Below are 18,880 nucleotides of genomic sequence, written 5' to 3' on the forward strand. Positions count from 1 at the left end.
AAGAGAGACCAGTGAGTTTGGGAGAGAGCAAATTCATTTAGTGGAAGAGAGGCTGAAACAGAAATGCTCAAGGCTTCTGACAGACACTGGCTGTGTGGTAGCATCACTTCAATAATAGGGTGTATCATGGTTTCCAGAGGATCTGCCTCCACCTGAAGGTCATGTCAAGGTGGCGGGGATAGTAATGTTCTGTAGGGGGTGGTGACTGGGAATATTGGAGGTGGCTTTGAGTCACCTTCAAACAACCGATGGGCAGTAAGGGGCTGGGCAGCTGACATCACTGCAGATGGAGGCGGTACCCATAGGAACCCTACACTTTTCAGTAAGCTAGCTGAGATTCTCCCTGGAGACTCCCAGATGAGACAGAATTGGGGACAATAGTTCTCTATCAAGAGAAAGGGCTAGGAAACACACGGATCGTGACTGTGAATTAACAGGGAACTAACAGACGGTGATATTTTAGCTGGGAAACAGAGTCTGTTAGTGAAATAGAATGAAAAATGACCAAGGAGCCAAGAGATAAGCCAAACGAATTCAGACTGACTGCCCAAAGACACATTGTTCCTTTTGAGACGAATAGTGGGACTATAAAATCAAATCCTTTTCCATTTTCACAGTCTTTTGTGAGTGCTGTAGCTGACGCAGTGTGGCTATCTCACAGTCTTTCCTATCATAGGTGGCTGGGTTGGTCTCCTAGTTGGGAACTTTCCATTGCCTTGGGGACCGACTTTCCCACAGTTTTCCTCCCATGAAGCCTGCGTTTAGAGATGAAAGCAGCGAAAGTCAATGGCAGGAAGAGCGAGCAGCTGGTACACTGTGCTATGACTTCAGAGTGATGCAAGCGTCGCTGGAACCGGGATGCTGAACGAACAGAAACCCACAGTGCAGAACATCAGGGAGGCCAGCCACACCCTGACGGCCTCGCCTTGTGAGGACACAAAGGGACAGTTCATGGGCCAGCAAAAGATACTTTTCAGCCCTTTAATGAAGGAATGGTGGAGCTCATCTGACAAGTTCTCAGCACACAAGCGAAACATTCAAAACAGCTTGGGTGTGGCCTCTTTCTAGGGGAGAAGGGATGGAGGACACCTTTTTATATCATGGTCTTTTGTTGTTTTTGTTGCTGTAGCAAAATGCTAGAGGTCCAATGCTTTATAAAGATAAAAAATTCCTATGCTGCCATTGGCTCAGCCCTAGGGAAAGTTTTATGGTGGGTGACCTAAAAATGAGCAGACTGGGAGCAGAAGTGAAACACCACAGGGCTGGAGACACTCTTTTCATAACAATTTTGTCTTTTGGGAACTAACCCCACTTCAATTAGACAACGTTGGCGAGCATGGAACCCCATGACCTTTGATTTTCCTGTAGGTCCAACCTCTTCAAGGCTCCACTACTTCAGCAGGGCCACACTAGAAGCCAAACTTCCATTGCATGAGCCTTTGGGGACTAAATCTTCAAATCACAGCACCTAGATTCTGCTGGGGCTCCAACAATACTTTCAAAATGTTCTGGACTGGAGATACTAGAATGGCGCATAGATTTGTGGTCCCCTCAAAAAAAAATCAAACAAGTTTTTGATTGTGTGTGTGTGTGTATGTATATGGGTGTGTGTGCATACATGTGTGTTTAGGTGTGTGTGCATATATATGAGTGTGTGTGGAGGCCAGAGATCAATATTGGGTGTCTTCTTTAACAGCTCTATTTTTTAGATGGGTTTACCAATAATGTAGCAAAGGATGGCTTTGAACTCCTGATCCTCTCATCTCTACCTCTAAGTTCTAGGATTATAGTACTACCAGACCTGGCCTCCTCTGTTCAAATACACATTTTAGAGAAGGACTAAAAGACAATGTACAAAAGAGATTAAGGAGATAGGAAGGTGGTTCAGTTGGAAAAGTATTTGTCATACTCAGGTCTGAGGACCCAAGTTTGGATTCCCAGAACCTGGGTATAAAGCTGGGTATGGTGGAATGGATCTGTAATCCTAGCACTGGGTAGCCAGAGACAGGAGGCTCCCTGCACTCAGTGGCTAGCTGGTCTCATGGAATGGGTAAAGTCCAATTTTAGTAAGACACTTTGTCTACAAATACGAGTTGGAGAGCACTAGAGAAAGACACCTGATATCAAACTTTGACTTCCACACATGTGTACACATACATATGTGCACATGTGCGAACACACACACAGCCCAGAACATAGGGATTTGCAGAGAGGGGAGACAGAAAGCGTGGAGTCTGTTTGAATCCACTCTGCAAATATGGTTTCCCGCGAAGAGCTGTCTCTTGGCTGAATCCTGTACATTAATCACAGTCAAGGCAAGCCCAGTGGCTGTTCCTCTCTCACACCAGGAGCTCATCCGCTCCTGAGTCTCTTCTCAGACCCTGGCAACTTGTCACAGCTGCTTTGTTACTGAGCCACGTGGTCAACAGGGAGTGGAGCTCAGCTTTGCTGGATCTACCACCCCAGCCCCTGGCTGACCTCACTATACACCCTCATGTATGGCGGAGAAACTCAGGAGCCAGCGTGCATCGGTTAAACTGCTGGCCTCTCCAGGATTTGGGGAGCTCTGCTCAGCACAGTGGGGACACAAAAGGGAATTGGGGGACAACTATGGAAGTGGCAGAAGACTGCAGCGTCCTCGGCTTGGAAAGCCCGGTCACATTAGGACTCAGCTCCGTGGTCATTGGAAACTACGTGTCACAGATTGAGTCCAAACCCAGCCTTGACAGATTTCAGTTTTCATTCTGTACTCAGGCATTTTAAGGCACTAGCGAGAGAGCTGCTAATATTTTCCACACGTCACAATGGAATAAAATCAGGCAAGGAGCAGACACAGGCAGAAGTTCCTGCAGAAGGAGAAGATAAAATTGATGGAAATTAGCGATGCAGGATCTTAAGATTTTTTTGCATTCATTTATTTTTCAGTACACACACACACACACCCCTACCTGCTGAGCCACCTTTTCAGCTCCAATATCTGTGATCTTGATTTGTCACAACCTGACAAAGCAATATTTAATTTGTGAAGGCCCACAGAGCCCAGTGAGGCATCCACCTCCTCACGAGAGCTTCACCACCAGCATGGGGAGCAGGCAGATGAGTCAGCCCCTACTGGCTTCTGCCCCATCTGGCCTCTTGATCCTTCGGCATTTCCCAAGCCTTGAGCCTCCCAGGGGCCCATGTGACACAACTGGAGTTCTTCGCTTGTCACAGGGCCTGGAATTTCCATGTTGCTTCCACAGCTGGTCACCAGATGGTGTCACAGGTGAAGCTTCCAGGTGGGCTCCAAGCTGCAAGGTCCCCCTGTTGTGGCTGCTTTGCCACCTGGCCTTTTTTTTTTTTTTTTCCTGTCACTCTGTCCCCAGCTGTTGTCAGACTATTCATAACTGTTTATTCTCTATGTCCATTCACCCACCTCCGGATCATGGGAGTATCCTAACTTATTATTTTGGAATTTTCAAACAGCTGACAAGAGAAAGCAGTGCAGGGGCAGATTGTCTACATTTTTTTTTTGTATTTGCACTTTTTTACACACACACACATACATGCACCCCTATACACATATATACACAATACACACACATGCATACACACAGATAGAAAGACAGACAGACAGATTCTCTCTCTCTCTCTCTCTCTCTCTCTCTCACACACACACACACACACACACACACACACACACACAGTCCTTTACAGCTGCACCTTTTCAACCTATTATCCAGTTAGGGATCATGCATTGCCATTTTATTGTCTGTTGTTGTTGTTGTTGTTGTTGTTGTTGTTGTTGTTAGTGCCTATCTAGAACAGCTTTCTGGTTTTAGGGGATCCTTTTTTTTAGGGAGGGGGACCAGCAGAGTCTCATTCTGTAGCTCAGGCTGACAGGGAACTCTCTCAATCCTCCTGCCTCAGCTCCTTGGAGGGTTGTTATAGTGGCACCTCTAGCTTGTTCCACGTGGATGTTTATGAAGAGCACAGGGCCCCTTACAAAGCAAGCATGAGGGTTGTCTGATTGTCTCGCATGCTAGATGCAGGCTAAGCATTTGGAATGGCCTACTGCTGTACGGTTTCCTTGGCTGTGCCCAGTGCTCATTTTTACTCCTCTGCTCAGGAAACTTTCTCTGTCCTCATACCCTGACAGAAGGCAAAGCCCCACAGGTGCTTACAAATAGGGGACCCAGCTGGGCTGCGGCCACCAGTTATCGCTCTGACAACTCAGTCATCTAGACTTGGCTAAGGGGAACAGAAGAACACTCGGATGTCCTCCTGTGCTGTATGACAGAGGCGCTCTTAGCCCATGCCGATCTGGTTAGCCCGAGGTGGATTGTGAGGATAAGGGATGAGACAGAGTCTCCATGGAAGCAAGGGCTTAGTGACATCAAATCGGCAGGAACTGGAAGACCTAACCTTCACCTGTGGACAGAGTTGTCTACTCCAGTAGACACTCCCAGTACAGGGCTCCGGGCATCGACAGGAAGGATGGGAGCGAGAGGAGCCTGGAAGTCTGGCTGGGGTCAGAGATCTGGCAGATATCCATGCTCTGTGCTAGCAAGGATGTCAAGGTCTTCCTTGAAAAGGAAGTACGGGTATCACACGTTGAAAAAATTAAAGTGAACCCTAGTCCAGAAGCTGTCACGGACCAGGAGACAGTAGAACAGAGTTCCTCCCAGGCAGGAAGCCTTTCCTGTTCTGGTGTCCTTATGACTAAGCTCTGTGCTTGGTTCAGGGGAAACAGGTCATTTCTGCTTTAGAACGAGTGAACGTGGCTTGGGAGGTGATTCAGGGGACAGAGTGATGGCGTAGATGCACAGAGCTTGGGGTTTGATCCCCAGCTAGGCATAAAGGGAGAGAGAGCAATGGCATGTACCTGTAATCTCAGCACTTGGGAAGCAGAGGCAGGAAGAGCACAAGTGAAGGGCATTCTCAGCTACACAGTGAATCTGAGGCTAGCCTGGGCTACCAGAGATCTGATTTGTTTGTTATTCTTCAAAAACAGAAATGAATATGATTCCCCATATGCCAGGTTTAGTAAGCGTCCCAAGGTGCCTGCTGTTGGGATAAACCATCTGAGGAGAGAGAGAGAGACAGACAGAGAGAGAGAGAGAGAGAGACAGAGAGAGAGACAGAGAGAGAGAGAGAGAGACAGAGGGAGACGGAGACAGAGACAGAGAGAGAGGGAGAGAGACAGAGAGAGATAACCCTGTTGAGATATAGGACTGAGCCAGAGAAAGCTGTTGCCTGTTATTATAATTAAATTCAACCCACCAACACCACAAATGTTTTTCACAATAAATGAACCACCTTTTCTGCCCGCAGAGACCATTTTCCCAATCATACATTTAGTAGCAAAAGCAGGGTCACAAGGCTGGCTTTTCCCTCCACTGCCACACAGGGTGGGAAGAGAAAGAAAGACGTGGACGTACTCAGAGCCAGAAAGGAGCACCCGCTACTCAGTCCTAAACATCATAAAAGCTGGGAAGAAAGCCCCACGGGGGAATCTCTCCAGATGACGTGGATAGGAAGCCAAGGTACTCCTTATAAAAAAGGCTTGAACATAAAGGTTTGGCACATTCTTAAGGAGGACAGTCAGGGTGAGTGGTGGAGCTGTGTGCCCTGGCTGTGTTCAACATCTGGAGTCTTGGATGCTTCCAGCAAGGTTCATTAGACGGATCAGGTGACCATGGAAGATTCCTTACTGGCTAGAAGTATGGAGGTTGGGGGTGGGGGTGGTGAATCAGGTGGCTTAGAAGAAGGTATTTTTAAGTTGAGCCGAGTGCAATGGCATTACCATCTCCACATTTAGAGACTAGGAGTAAAAAAAGACACAAAGAAAGGAAGTGGACTGCTCTGGGCCTTGGGTTAACTACAGCCCGGCACTGCTTCCTTATATAGGTTTCGTGTCCTTGGGTTAGGCTTTCAACAACCCATGTTTTTGTTTTTTGTTTTTTGTTTATTTATAGGCAAGCAAACCCCAATTTTTCTAAATTCTCCCTAAAGATGATGCTGAGCAGACCGTAATTTCTATGATCGCCAGGCCTGGAGCCCAGCCTTTTGCCCTTCCTGTCTGGGCCCCTTAAAGAAACTAGGTTACCCCTCCAGGCCAGTGATATTTCCTTCCTCCTGTCTTTCCTTGCCTTCCTGCCTCTTCTCTCCCTTCCTCCCCCACCTCTTCCTTTCTCCTTTCTCCCCTCTATATCTGTCTCTCCCGTGCCCTCTCCTCCCTGTCCTTTTTCCCCTCCGGGTCCCCCTCTGGCTCTTGTCTCTAAGCCCCGCCCCCTCTTGTCTCTAAGCCCTCCCAGTCCCGGAGCTGGCGGGCTCCACTTCGTTCCTAGCCTGGCTGGAGGACAGCTGGGGGAGCATTCTGCTGCCAGGGAATTGGCAGAGAGAACAAACTACCGAGGCTCTCCTGGATGGATTTTGTCATGGCAGCTGGCGCACACGACACCTCATACTTAGGATAAGAAGCACGGCATTGCTTTAGGATGACAGGATCCCCGTTTCACTCTGCTCCGAATGTTTGTCCTGTTACAGAACTAGTGCAAACAACAACAAAAAAGTTAAAGGGAAACCCCACCCTTGCACCGTTTCCTCACGCATCTCCCTCCTGCTCCGGGCCTGCCTGGCAGGACCAAGGAGGGAAAATTCTTGTAGTTACAGCCAAGTGAATGGTGGGGCCAGGTTTGGCAGCTGCAAAGGGCTGAGTAAATCTTGGAACACTGGGTCTGAAAGAGCTCTTAAGGAGGACTGAGGCCCGCATTCTCCTCTAATGGGGAAACCAAAGCCAGGCAGGTTGTTTAGTGTTTAGATAAAATTGTGTCTCCCAGTGTTTACATATCGAGGTCCCAAGAGTCCTCAGAATTGAATGTTATTTAAAAATACGAGTCTTTAGAGAGGCAATTAAGTTCAAAATAAGGTCATCAGGATGGGCCCAAATCCAGGATTAACTGGGGGCCTGATAGGAAATGGAAACTTAAACTCAGAGGCATATCATGCAGAGGGAGAGACTGCCCAGCCATGCACAGTCCTCAGAAAATACCCAAGCCTACCTACCAACCAAAGTCTAGCCACCAGAATCAGGAAATAATAAGTTTCCATTGCGGAAGCCACCCAGCTTGTAGTGCTTTGTAATAGCAACCCTAGCAAACAGATACACATACTATTCCATAAGATGGATGGATATCTCACTATAATGATCGGTAGAGTGAGACAGGGTCCCTAACTCCCCTCCTTCCAGGTACCCTGCCCCTAGTCTAGCTACAAGTTATGTGATTGCCGAGAGCAAGGGTACTTTCAGGAGGGATAGTTCTCTAAGAACCTGAAGGTCAGCCCCGGCATCTCCCAGGCTGGTATCTGCACGTGTGAGTAGAGGCAAGACTCTGCTCCTACCTCCTTAGCTATTTATTTGTTCCATGTTTTTGAGACGCAGCCCTGGCTGTCCTGGAGCTCACAATGGAGACCAGGCTGGCCTCAAACTCATGGAGATGGGCCCGTCTCTGCCTCCCATGCTAGGATTAAAAGTGTGTGCCACCAGGTGGCTCAACAGGTGTAAGTTATGCCCAGTGAATTTGTTTTCAAGGAGCCCAGGAAAGAAAGAGGCAGTCTCTTTTTCTGTGATCGGCATTACAGTTTTAGGACTTGTGTTAACTTTTTAAAGTGACCAGGGTCCTTCAATCTTTTCTGTTCATTGGCTTAGTTTGGGACAGGATCCCTTGTCCCAGGATGGCCTTGGCCTTGCTCCTGAGCTGAGGTTTGCTTCGCTCTCTCAGTTCTTCCTTCCACCTCTGCATTGTGTGCTGGGGTTACAGGTATGGGCCACTACCCTGTTCTTAGCAGCTCTTTCAGTGAGAACATCCTCACCTTAGCCACTCTCATCTTCTCCTGTGTCCACAGCTGTGTTTCTTATCGTTATTACCAAGGGTGTCTCTGATTTTTATCAAATTAAAATTGTAAACGGGCTTGAAATATGTCATTCATGCTAGTTTTAACTGTCAACTTGACACTATAGAATCATCTGGGAAGGGAATCTTAATGAGGAATTATCTAGATCAGGTTGACCCCTGGTGGGTTATCTTGATTGTTAGTTGATGTAGGAAGACGTAGCCCACTCTGAGCAGCACCAATCCCTAGGCTGGGGCCTGAACTGTATGAGAGTGAGAAAGGCAGCCACAAAGCAAGCTGGCAGCATGTTTGCATTTGCTTCTCTTTATCTCGACTGTGCATGTGATGTGGCCCACTGTCCCAGGCTCCCACCTCTGTGACTTCCCTGTAATAATGAACTGTCACCTGGAGTTGCTCTGGAGAGTGTCCTCTTCTGTAAGTTGCCTTTTGGGGGGCAGTATTTTATCACAGCAACCACAGTGAGACTAGAATATACACCATGACAGTTTTCTAGTTGGAGAAAAATGTGTTTTGTTTTGTTTGAGACAAGGTTTAGAGCTTGATAAGTAGACCAGGCTGGCCCTGCACTTGCTGCCCTACTGCCGCTGCCTTCTGAGTGCTGGAATTGACAGGTACGTGCCATCACTCTCTGCTGGAGGGACATTTATAAGGGATGGAGTGATATGGACCCTTGGGAATGACTCTTCCCAAGAGGGTGAAGTTCTGACTAGAAAGGCGATCAAAAATTATCAGCAAGGACTGTCACTACCACTAAAGCTGCCTCGGTTGCAAAATGAGATTTTCGTAAGGGCATTAGGAAGGTCAGAAGGATCAGGTAACTTGAGTGGGCTTTATTTTCCTTCAGGGTAGGCGCACCAGATTCTATGTCTGGCACAAGCCTGAGAATTTTCCAGAAAAATCCTGGTAGGCAGGGATAGAGCTAGGGACAGGCACTGGGCACCCAGGGATAAGGATTAGCCAGCTGGCCCTAGGAGAGCTTGCCATAAGAACTCTAGCTTCTATTATTACCTCCAAAAGCATGAAGAAGCTAGTCGCACACATACTAGCTTTCCAAAGGGAAAGAGTGCATGGCTCCTGGCCGTGGTGGCGCACACCTTTAATCCCAGCACTTGGGAGGCAGAGGCAGGTGGACTTCTGAGTTCAAGGCCAGCCTGGTCTACAGAGTGAGTTCCAGGACAGCCAGGGCTACACAGAGAAACCCTGTCTCGACACAAACAAACAAACAAAGGACAACTGTTACTGAGGTAGAGTCCAGGGGGATCATCCCGTGGATGAACTGCTCGCCTTCAAAGCACAAGGGCCTGAGTTTGACTCATGGGACCCATAGGGTGGAAGGAAAGAACTAATGCCACAAAGTTGACTTTTGACCTCTACATGTTGTGTAAAGTGAGGACGTGACTCCCTGCCGGGTCTGGTTGAAGGGAAGGTTTTTATTGTAGATGTGAGGGAGGCTATAGCCAGAGGCATCTGGAAGAGTCCAGAGTGGGGGAGACAAAGTAGTCCGCTGAACATGGCTAGCTGACTGAACCCTGCCATGAAAGGAGAGGTAGGGTACGTGCGTGTATGTGTGTGTGAAAGAAGAAAGGGAGAGAGAGGGAGAGAGAGAGGGAGGGAGAGAGAGAGAGAGAGAGAGAAGAAGAAGAAGAAGAAGAAGAAGAAGAAGAAGAAGAAGAAGAAGAAGAAGAAGAAGAGGAGGAGGAGGAGGAGGAGGAGGAGGAGGAGAAAGAAGAAGAGGAGGAGGAGGAGGACCAAGAGAGTCAAAAAGAGCCAAGAGAACACATGGACAAGATGGATTTCTATAGGAATGATGGCGGGGGAAGGGGATCTGGAGAAGTTTAGGGTAGGGATTGAGGTGAGAGGAGCCAGGGCATCTGGCTTTGTAACAGGTACGTGTGTTGCTGAGAGAGTCTGGAAGCCAGCATGTATTTTAACATGTCTACTAACAGGCACCAGTTAACCACTTGTCTGGAGTTTCTTTTAAACCTGACACATCTCAGCCCCAACATTTGTAGCTCCCCCTGCTTATATAAAAATAGTCCCTCCACCTTGTTCCAAGAAGAGTCTTGTTTCTCTTCAGAAAGACTATGCTTGTTAGCCACAGTCGGTTCTCCAAAGGATATGTCACCCTCCCAACAGAAGGGAAGTTCCTCCTTGTGTTAGGCCAGGCCTTCCAGGTACAGAGTCAGAGACAAGGAGGGGGCTCAAGCAGGTTACACAGAAGAGATCCCAGCCTGGGAATGAGGATGTAGGAACGAGAAGGGGAAGCAGTGCAGCCCTCATGAGGATGTACTAGTGAGCAGGCTACCCCTGGGGTGATGGGGACACAGGGCACCCTTGGTTAGTGTCACACCACTGGAATGCCGCTCTGTGTCCCCAAAGGCACCCAGCATGAAGCATCTTTCACCTGCTACACACAAGCCGCTGAGGAAGCCCTTGGCACTGTTAAATAACAGTGAGTGCCTGGCAGACCTGGGTGGGGCAGCCAGACATCTTCTCTATCGCAGTCTTGCAGCCTTCCAGTCTTTGATCTGAAATTACTACCCCGATCTGCTCTTGTAAATATCTCTTTACCTAGGCTCATGTAAGTAACCCTACTTAACCTTAATAAGGACACACACACACACACACACACACACACACACACACAGAGTGAAACTTGAAAATAGGAGGGAGTCTATTTGGGAAGAGGAAGGGGAATCAGCAGGATGGGGGAGGGGTAAAAGAGCATAATGAGGGTGAAGATGACCCATATACATCATATATGGGAATGAAAACACACCAAAACACAATATTATAGATAATTAACATATGCTGATAAAAGTCAGACAGTCTCGTTCTGAAGTTGGAGCTACCTTCAAATTCACCATCTTCTTGCTTCAGTCTCACAAATGCTGGGGTTTGAGGTCTGCCTCACCACACCTGGCCTTTCTCCGTGGGTGGCCAGAGTGCTTCTAACAACCTCTGCCTCAAAATGTATAGGTGAGGTAGCTGACAGACAAGGTTGAGAGTGCGTGTGCTCTAAGCAAGCTCTTCCACCCTCACTAAGGAACGTTTGCTAGGTGACCTGAACCAGCAATGGCCCCTTGGCTTCCTCTGCGTGCCTACTCTGAGTGATTGGCAGCGGGCTGCCAGAGCACTGTGTTGAGAATTCAGAGGCTTAGGGAAGAGGAATTGGTTGGAGGTTTCAGTCTGGAATGTCCCCCCCCAGGTTCCTGGGTAGTCTGCATGTCTGCACGTGGCTGTTTTTGTTTCTGAACAGAGGCTTATTTGAGCTCTTAGCCCTGGCAGCTAAAAAGTATACAACCAGGTAAGAGGCACGTGGCCAGGTGGGAGTGGGGTGGAGGAGTGGACAGAAAGGGGATTCAGGAAAGAGATATTACACGACACGTTGTGGTGACAAACCTTATCTGAATGACAGTAAGACCAAAAGATTCCACTGAAAAGCTCTCAGGTGGAGAGATCTGTGTGGTTGGACTGCTTCCAGGACTGCTTCATTTGCATAGGTTAGAAACACAATTACATGCTTACATTTTTATCTTGCACACGAGTGCATGCTCACTTGTGAGAGGTAGGCCTCTCCCTCTATCGTGTGGATCCTGGGATCCAACTTAGATAGGCAGACTTGGCAGGGACATCTTTATACACTGAGCCATCCCTCTGGCCCTGTAAGGACAATTTTGCTTTGCCCCTTAGAGGTTGTAGGTGAGGAGCGTAATGGAAGACACATGTTCTGGTTGCATGTTGCAGGGGGACAATTCAAGGATCTGTCATCAACACAGAAGGTAAAAACAATCACTCTAGGAACACTTACATTTTAAAAACCCTTAGACTGTCTCCAAATTGCTAGTATCTGAACTGGAGAAGTATAAATGCCTGTGATAGTTAAATCTCCAGATTCATATGTGTCACAACTGTAATGTGCCAGCGGACGGTCCCCAACTGTCACAGGCAGGGCTGCTTTGCAGGGTGGATTATGAGACCTGGGGCTTTCTCGGCCTTTTTTAGCTTTCCCCTACTGTGTTTCTTCTCAGATCTTAAACACATACTCTCTCTCTCTCTCTCTCTCACACACACACACCACACACACTCATACACACCCCCTATAGCCTCACACTCGCACAAACACACGCACTCACATGTACTCACACAGAGACACACTCACAGAACACTTTCACATACACAGAGATAGACACACACACACTCATATACTCACAGAGAGTCACACTCACATACATAAACATACACAGGGCTTGGCCTCTATCTTATGGAACACACACTGATATGTTTCAGACAGATTAATATAAAAGGTCTCAACCTCCACCCCACCCCAGTGCTGGGGACTGAAGCAAAAACCTTATGCAGTTTAGGAGCATGCTCTCCCGTGACCTAAATCTCTAGTTTTGAGGACCTAAAAGACGGAAGGAAAAGGCTGGTAATGCCCAGGGTCGGCGCGGAAATGACCACAGGCATCCTGCAGGAGGAAGGTCTTTACTGAGGTGCTACCCATCCTGTAAATACACAGTTACCACACTTAACCAGATACAAGGACCAGGGGTGAGTTAAGGCACTATTTATAATGGTGAAAAACTGTGAATTAGTTAGTAATCCAGGTTTTCTCTAAAGAAAATTGGCTACATTAGTTAGGACCTGCTCTTATGGAATGTTTTGCAGCGTTTTGAAGGAATAAATTTGTATTACACAGCAATAAGTAAATAGCTCTGAGAGACATGCTATAGCTTATGTGAATTTAGTTTCTTTATCTATAAGATTAAAAAAACAAACATGTTTCTACAGTGACTTGGTGCAGCTAAAGGGTAGAATGTATGCTCACCCTGTGCAGGGCTCAGGGTTTGATTAGTATCAATGAAAGAAAACACACACACACACACACACACACACACACACACACAATCTTTAAAAATGTCTGTCTGTCTATCCATGTGTGCATCTATGTAGCTGGTCAGCTCTCTCCTTCCACCATGTGGACTCCAGTGATCCAATTCAGGCCACCAGCCTTGTTGGCATGCAGGCTGACCAAGGTGCCATCCTGCTGGCTCCTAAGATTCTTTAAAATCTCAATTCTAAGAAAAGAGATACATATCATGGGACGTGTTGGATGTATCATGTGTGGTGATGCATGCCTGCCATCCCAGCACCTGGGAGCTACGTAGAGACAGGAAGATCAGGAGTTCAGTTACCCTGGGCTCTATATAATGAGTTTGAAGCCATCTTGGGCTACCTCATGACCCTGTCTCAAAACCAACCAAACAAAATGCATCAGCCTTCTGTCCCAAGGAAACCCTGGGAGTAAATATGTTTCAAAGGTTTACTGAGGAAAGTAATGGCCAGACACGCAAGTGCTAAAGCCAGTATTCTCCTGGTTAAGCAACGAAACAACCACCCCATAAACCTGGCCTATATAATACCACATTGTTGAAATCTACCAGCAAGTATTCCCTCAGTATTCTATACAGACTGAGCTCAAAGCATGTGGAGGAGACTTCCAGGTTCTACCTAACTCAGTAGCTGGAGTCCTGCTCAAATTGGCTCCAATCAGAGGGGCTTCAAGTTTATATGCGTCAAAAGATTAAACAAACTAACAATGCAAGTAGTCTCCTGGGAGCAGATGGAATAGATAGGATTTTTTTTTTAATAGAAAAGATAACCAAGTGAAGAGGAAGTCTCATTTCACTTTGAATAACTTTCCATAACATAACCACTCGAGAACGCACAGTTCCGTGTTGTGTGAGCAGAAAACTGGCTTTGGCTTTCTGAGCCCCCAGCTTCCCCATGTGGGAAGCAGGTAGGAATGTTTGACTCAGCTTTCAGGGTCACTTTGGAGAAAGATGACTATCAGAAGAAACTTGTGAGCACAGAGGGAGCACGCACACACTGCCACGCTGAGACCTGGAGCACGCACACACTGCCACGCCGAGACCTGGAGCACGCACACACTGCCACGCTGAGACCTGGAGCACGCACACACTGCCACGCTGAGACCTGGAGCCCATCCAGTCACTGGGGCTTGCTTGTAGCCAGAAAGGCCTCTGACGCTCATTAGAGTCTGGAATTACTTCATCCAGTGGCCTGGAAATTTCAAAGGGGAATCTCAGGAAATTTCAAAGGAAACTTCCAAATCTGCTAGCTCTTCATCAGATGGTCACTTGGCTATTTAACTTCAAACCACTAGTCCAGGCTGAACTGCACACAGACTGAGCCAAATCCTGCCTTTATCTTTGGGCAGTTCTTCCTGTTGTCAATGTGCAGACAGAATATGACCCATTGTCCCACCAGATGCAAATCATGGTCCCGATTCAACCAAAAACATCTGTCTCCAACACAGGGAAAACCAGCAGAGACTTGAAGCCAGGCAAATGTTTTGTGATGTGGCGCTGTTTGCTGAAATTCACATTATGATTAGCAAGGAAAAGAAAAGTCATAGAGAGGATTAACCAATAGTTGTTTGGAAAGATGAAAAGCTTTTGAAAGGAATTTATTTGTATGACCTGTTTATCCACGCATGCAAAGGCCATCCAGCTCCGTCAGAACACTTCCTCATCTGTGGACCCTGGAAATTATTTATCAAAACCATGGGTGACTGACTCTCAAGCCACGTAGTTGAGCAATCTTAGTTAATAATCTTTCGAGACCAAGGACTCACTATGTAGCCCAGGTTGGCCTCAAAGAACCCAGGCTGGTCTAAACACTTGTGGCGTTTCCCAGCCTTTCAAATGCTGGGATTACTGGTGGGAGCCACCGCACCTGGCAGGATAAATTAGGTTTGTACTTCTTGTAATATAGTAACACCTTAACTTTAATCTGTTGCGTCTTTAGGTCTTTGTGCCTTTCCACTGCTTTGGTAGGACTGAGAGCTTTTGTCATGTATTGCTCTACAGGAGGGTGTGAAAGAGTTAACATGCAGAGAAGGAAACCAAGTTTATATGCCTAGCTTTGAGTTTCATAAACTTGGCTTTGAAGGTCTAGAGCCAAATAAGGAGTGTATACCAGGCTCACTGTGCCCGAGTCAGCAGTGAGCACTATAATTGTATTCTTTGTTAATAACGGTTGTTAGACAATGGTTTTCCTTTGTTATTGTATAGTTGTTAGTCATTTGTACTTGTTCACTTGTGAACTGTGTTTTATTATATCCTTTTCTCATTGATATACTGGAAAATCTTAGCTCATTCCTTATTTGTTTCCATGTTAATATTTCATATATATATATACACACACACATATGTAGTTATAGCAATTTGTCTGAAACTTCTCATTAAAAAAATAGCTTCTGATTTTGTGTGTGTGCGTGCACACTGAGGAGTAAAGCAGTGCTTGTGCATGCTAGGAAGAGCATTATCTTTAAACTACACTCCCGACCCTCATTTCTATTTTTTTCTTTAATCCATAGAATTGAATATTGAATGTTTTCATGTAATCAAATGAATAGGTTTCTACCCCGCCTATGTGGCCTTTCCTCTATAGCTCTGAAAGATAGGTCCTGCTAAGAGACAGAAACATATATTCATAATTTCTTTTATTTGCTTGCAATTTGATTTTTACCTCTCTCTCTCCCGCCCCCCAAGGTATGTATGTGGTGATTGTGGACATGAACATTTGTGCTTGTGTGTGTGGAGACATGAGGTCAATATTCAGTATCTTCTATTACTTTAAAATCATTGTTTATTATTGCTCATTATTGCTTTATTAGTTGTAAAGGCTTGCTAAGCCTGGAGCTCCCAGCTGGGCAGTAAGCCCCTGGACTCGCTGTCTCTGCCTCTCAGCACTGGGATCCCAGGTGCTCCTGTGTCCGCACTGGGGACTCAAGTTCTAGTCTCCATGTTTGTAGATCTCTTCACAGTCGGAGTCCTCTCCTGGGTCCTGACAACCAGCTTTTTATTCTAATCAGAAGTTTCATTCATTTGATCAGTAAATATTTTTTGAGTGGCCCTTTATGCTTGATCAAATGTAGATACTGGGGAAAAAGTAATAGCCAAAACTATTTAGAGTAGGACAGATGGGTGACCCACAGTCGGGGCTGTGGTGAAGGTGGCTTAGCTCTTCCTGGTGCTGTGCTGAGCCCAGTCGGTCAGGGTGGAACCCTGCAGAAGCTCCTCCAGACCTGAGCCTCGTTGTCAGGGGATTCCCTCGAGCTAACGTGATAAGGAACACAGTTTCTGCTACAGGCAGAATCTGATTAACTATGGAGCATTATTCACGGCCCACTAAGAGGCAAAAAGTCACCAGAAACACAGGAAGCAAGAGGATTGTGTTTAAAATACTTAAAATAACAACGCACTACATCTTCAGCATGACTTAGAATCAGGATTCAGAGGAACAAGGCCATTCTCAAATTTGGCTCTTGCACAACAATGAAAGGAAACCTTAAAGATTAGTAAATGGGAAAAATAAAAGAACCACCTCATTTGTAATCAATGTACAACTGAAAACAGGAAGGTAACATTTTATTCAGTTCAGCAAATACTTTAAAATAAAGGATGCAGAGAAGAAGGTGCCCCATACTGATGTATAAATTAGTAAATCGGTATCATTTTCTCCCTTAACCTTGTTCTTTCTTACCAAGATTTTATTAATTAGTTAATTAATTTATCATTGATTCTCTCAAAAACCCAGCTCTTGGTACTGTTGATTCTTTGTATATTCTTTGTTTCTAATTGGTTGATTTCAGCCCTAAGTTTGACTATTTCCTGCTGTTTACCTCTCTTGGGTATGTTTGCTTTTTTTTTTAATTGGATATTTTATTTACTTACCAAGATTTTAATTTGTCTTAGGCTGACCTTGAACTTGTGACTTTCCTACCTTTCCCCCTGAGTCCTGGCATTACAGGAGTGTGCTATCCTGTCTCGCCGATGCTGCAGGACAAACCTAGAACTTTGTGTGTGCTAGGCAAGTGAGATACAACTTCAGTTCCTAACCAGTGTAATTGTTATGGAGACAATTCAGGTATACTTATCAAAATCCTTAATACCTACACACAGTCTTGGACTCATTGATTCTTTCTAGAATTTATTTAATGCAAATGGAGATTATGTATGTGATCGTTTTTGATTAAAAAAAAAAACTCATCAAAGCAGCAAAGCTTGGGGGGGAAAATCCAACAATTGGGGGCTGATGAAATGACAAAATGCCACACAAGAAATCATTTCAAATGCCAAAATCATGGGAAATAATAGATAAAATAACAAAATGGGGCAAGAGATGGCTCACCAGTTAAAAGCACAGACTGACCTTCCAGACTACTATGGCTCAATTCCCAGCATCCACATGGCAGCTCATAATCGTCCGTAACTCCTGTTCCGGGCCCTCTTCTGGCCTCCAAAGGCACTAGACACACATATGGCATGCCAGCACACATGTAGCAAATAATTTACCATGTAGGATCCACACAAGTAGGTGTCCCTATACTTATGCTATGAGTATAAACCATAAGCTCCCATACACGTAGTATAAAAAAGTATGTATTGTGTACATAGTACGTAAAAAGTATGTATACATAGTACATAAAAATAACAAAATAATTGTTACGGTATCGACACAGGAATCATGTTTGAATGCATTTTCCTTCTGAATGCCAAGAGGCTAACCTGATAGATAGTAGAACTTCTCTATCAAGTCTCTAGCTTTTTCCTTGCCTTTTTAATAGGGGACTGGAGAAATGGCTCAATGGCTGTTCTTCCAGAGGTCCTGAGTTCAATTCCCAGCAACTACATGGTGGCTCACAATCATCTATAATGGGCATCTAATGCTGTCTTCTGCTGTGTCTGAAGACAGCGACAGTGTACCCACATACACGAAATTAATTAATTAAATAAACAAATTTATCTTTCCTCTTTAATGATGTAACTGGTAGAATCTGCTCTGGTAATCTAGAGGAAACTCCAAACAGATTCCAGGAGGGAGGAGGAGGGAGGAGAGGCTCGGAGCATCTGAAGAAAAGCCAGCTGTCACCTGCGCTTGACTGGATGGATGCTTCCTTTTAAAATGACTCGAAGGCCTGGAAGGTAGTTGACCCAGTGGACAAGGATTGGCTAATGCTTTTGCAAGGGTGTCATTTCCTGCTGAGTCGTCTGAGCCATGGCTGATTATCTAGACAAGCATCCTATTCTGATCCCAGTGTTGGCTCATGGGGTGCTTCAGCCATCAGCACTTCAGACAGGCTCTCACTGGTTCTGCCATCCCAGGAGATGCTGTGCCCCTCCGGCATTGGGCCTGGACATTCATATGTTTTAGGGGATTCCTAGATAATGGGCAAGTGAAAAATTGCTTCCTGCTGTTGTGAGTTGTTAGGTTTTGCATGTACTGATTAATTCTGTCAACTCAGAATGATATCCAGAGACTCAAACACATCTGGATATTTTTTGGAAGCGTCTATATTGCTTTGATGTATAATTAGCATTTAAATCAGTGCAGAGGATCAGACCCAGAGCCCTGTGCATAGCAGGTGAGATAGCTCCAGCCCTACTTAGTAGATTTTAAGCAGATGACCTTCCATAAGTGGGTGAACCTTGATGCACTCACTCACTCCCTCACTTCTGTAAGATTAGTCACACGCCTGCCCCTAACTACCCTTTAGGCCCTGGAGGACAAGGGTTCACTTGAGACCCATTGCAAGTATCTTGTATAAGGAGCTGCACCCTGGGGAGACAAATGCCTGGATCAAGTGCAACGTTAGAATATCTGAGAATCAGTTAAGAAGAGGATTTGTAAGCGACACCATGAAAGGCCCAGAAGAAAAGGCCACCCCAGGCCCAGAGCAAACCCAGAAAAGCAGATGAAGTAAAGAAGCAAGGCTGGAGAAAAATTGGGTGGGCATAAAAACTGTCATAAAAGCAGGACTTGGATAGCAAGCTAAAGAATTTAGACTTTATTCTCTAGGTTAGTTGATCTACCCTGCAGTCCACAGATCTGTCTAAAAGGGTTCTGCAATGCAGGCCGGACGAAAAGGCCAGAAACTTGTGTTAAAGGTTTA

This window comes from Mus caroli, unplaced genomic scaffold, assembly GCF_978045245.1.
Source record: "Mus caroli unplaced genomic scaffold, Mus_caroli_1 scaffold_15, whole genome shotgun sequence".
NCBI lineage: Eukaryota > Metazoa > Chordata > Mammalia > Rodentia > Muridae > Mus > Mus caroli.